This window comes from Lissotriton vulgaris, chromosome 3_1 (genome assembly GCF_964263255.1).
Source record: "Lissotriton vulgaris chromosome 3_1, aLisVul1.2, whole genome shotgun sequence".
Classification (NCBI taxonomy): Eukaryota; Metazoa; Chordata; class Amphibia; order Caudata; family Salamandridae; genus Lissotriton; species Lissotriton vulgaris.
In genome coordinates this window covers 1956317618-1956320394 of record NC_141689.1, presented here as the reverse complement: position 1 = coordinate 1956320394, position 2777 = coordinate 1956317618, and positions in this window count along the sequence as shown.

Sequence of the window (2777 nt, the reverse complement as noted above, 5' to 3'; positions counted from 1 at the left end):
GGCAGTGGGTTTAAAATGGGTTGTAGATTTTTAAAACCCCATTTTTTGCAAAAATGTTGAGATCAAGGAACACTAGTTCTGATTTGCTCATCGTATATGTAAATTTTAGGAATGGGTCCTGGGTATTGAGCCAGTTGATAAAAGTTATTGCTTCTGCCTCGTCACCCTGAAGAAAAGGTGTAGGGGACACCTTGAAACATGTTGACGAGATAGTTAGGTTTTTGACCACATTAACGATCTAATCCCTACGTCTAACCCCATTTTTACTATACCAACTAGAGGCAAGAATAAATGTGTTGGCTTACTAGCTAGGTATTTTTAAAACTCACATTTAAACACCACTCCACCATACACTGCACCACACATAGTTTCACCTAAAAGTGCTCCTACATATCCTTCACAAGTCGCAGCACGCCCCAAGCAGTAGATGCTTAGGAAGCACCAATGATGAAGCATGTCACCTAAGGGCAACCTCTGGTGAGTGAGGGGACTAAAGAAAAGAATTTTCTTTTCCAAACAGGTATATCCAATCGGGAAGACCTGCTATATTCTTTCTGACAGGCTAGTTTCTCACGATCCATTGACTATGGGTCACAGTGCTATACTTTAGAATCAAGAGGCAGAACCTAGCCTTAGCCTCTTTCTTCCCCTTTTTTTGATTATTGCCTTATGTACAAGGACTGGCAAAAACTACAGCTAAAGCTAGTTAGCAGCAGTTTTCTTACAGCTGAAAACTATTGCCTTGTTAGCAACGTATGTACAAGACGTCACTACATGGCGATAGCTTCAGGGACCAGTGGTGAAAACTGGCGCTAACATTAGCCTGATGGCAATAGAAAATCCGGCGTTAGAGGTCGAAAACCAATGAAAGGCCCATTAGCGGCAAAAAAACGCATGTTAGTTGGCCCAACGTGAGTTTTTTTTGCATCTATTGAAAAAAATAGCCTATCAGTCTACCTCCAATAGAAAATAGGCAAAAAAAACAATGATATGCATACTGGAGCAGCCAGGGCCAATTACAGCACACATCAACAACCCCTTCAAGCCACCTGACATCCAGGACGACCAGGATGAGAGCCTGGATGCCTCACAGGGCCTGCGTCTGGAGCCTGGATGCCTCACTGGACCTGCGTCCAGAGCCTGGATGCCTCGCAGGTAAGCATGGGCGAATTTTGCGAATCTCGCGTTCGCGAATTTTGCGGATTTGCGAACTCGCAATCCGCAAAATCCGCGAATTCTCGCGAATTTGCGGATTTTTTTTTTGTGTTTGCGCGGGTTTCTGCCAGTTCGCGAGGGTTTTGTACAATGTCGCAAATTGTGAACTTACCTGTCGGGTCGCAAGTTTCGCGAACTTGTTGTTTCTACGTGTCCAGCCTGTTTGGGACACTCTTCTTCATCACTGCCACTCTCTGTCACCACTGCCACTCTCTGACTACTCATGCCACCCTCTGGCCCACCCATGCCACCCTCTGTTTCATCACAGCACCCTCTGGTTGTCCAGTCAGTGTACATTATTGTGGCAACGCAAGCACACCTTCCCTGCCTCAAGTGACCTGAATTAATTTGGGGCTGATTAATGTGTCACAGAATATTTTTTTAGCTGGCACCTGCTTCCTTAGTGCTTCCTGATTAGTGATCTTTTGCACTTGCTAAGTGCTTTCATTGTTGCAAAATTAGTTACAACACCTGCCCTGCCCCAACTGACAATAATGAATTAGGGGCTGATTAATGGATTTGAACTTCCAGCCTGGCTCCTGCTTGTCTCCCTTAGCTGTAATTCAGGACCTTTGTGGCATATGTGTAACTATTCTGAGGTTCAGAGCAGGGTCACATAATAGTTGCAACTGGCAACTGAACTCTGGAGGGGCCCCTTAGGAAGCACAACAGGAAATGGCTACTAATGATGAGCCTGAACTTTTGAACCTGGTAAGTAGTTTCAGTTTTGCTAAGGTCGTATTTCTGCAATTTTGCACTTATTCGCGGGGCGCGAAGTTGTACTGGGAAGCCGCGAACTCACGCGAACAGTGCGAGCAAAATCCGCTGCTCGCGGATTTGCGGATTTTGCGGGAGATTCGCAAATCTCGCGGATTGCGAATTTACCGAAAATCCGCAAAATCCGCGAGCGAAACGGATTTTCCGCCCATGCTTACTCGCAGGACCTGCCTTTGGAGCCTGGATGCCTCACTGGACGTGCGTCTGGAGACAGGATGCCTTGCAGGACCTGCTTCTGGAGCATGGAGTGTGATGCGGAGGAGCTGTGGAGTTGATGAGCCTGGTGGTAGACATTGAGAGACAGCGATCGCCTGTACCTGGTGGTGCAATATGGCATGTCGCATGGAGACACATTGCTGACCTGTGTGAGAAGAATGCCATGCACCCCTTGGAGCCGTGAATGGTAGAGGCGCTCCTGCGCACAAACATAGGGAGGTCTGTATTGCATACTAAAATCCACCACTACACCGGGGTGCACAGAGGGGATTACCAACAGTGGGTGGCACCTCTCTGTATCCTAGGCCGGATAAAGTTGCGCTGGGTGGACGCTGTGGAGGGTGAGCCCCCTGAGCTGCGTCAAACTTGTGTTGCGGGAGCGCTGCAAGTACACACCTAAGAGAGCCCTGCTGCATCAACTGCATTGGGAGGTTCACCAGCGGATTTGGCGGTGACTGCTGTACCCAGGCTTATGAAATCCCACCGGGCTGAGGCTCCTGCTAGCTGAGTCACAGATTTGGAGAGTTTAGCGGATTGCACCATTGTGTCAATGTCAAGTTATGAAGAAG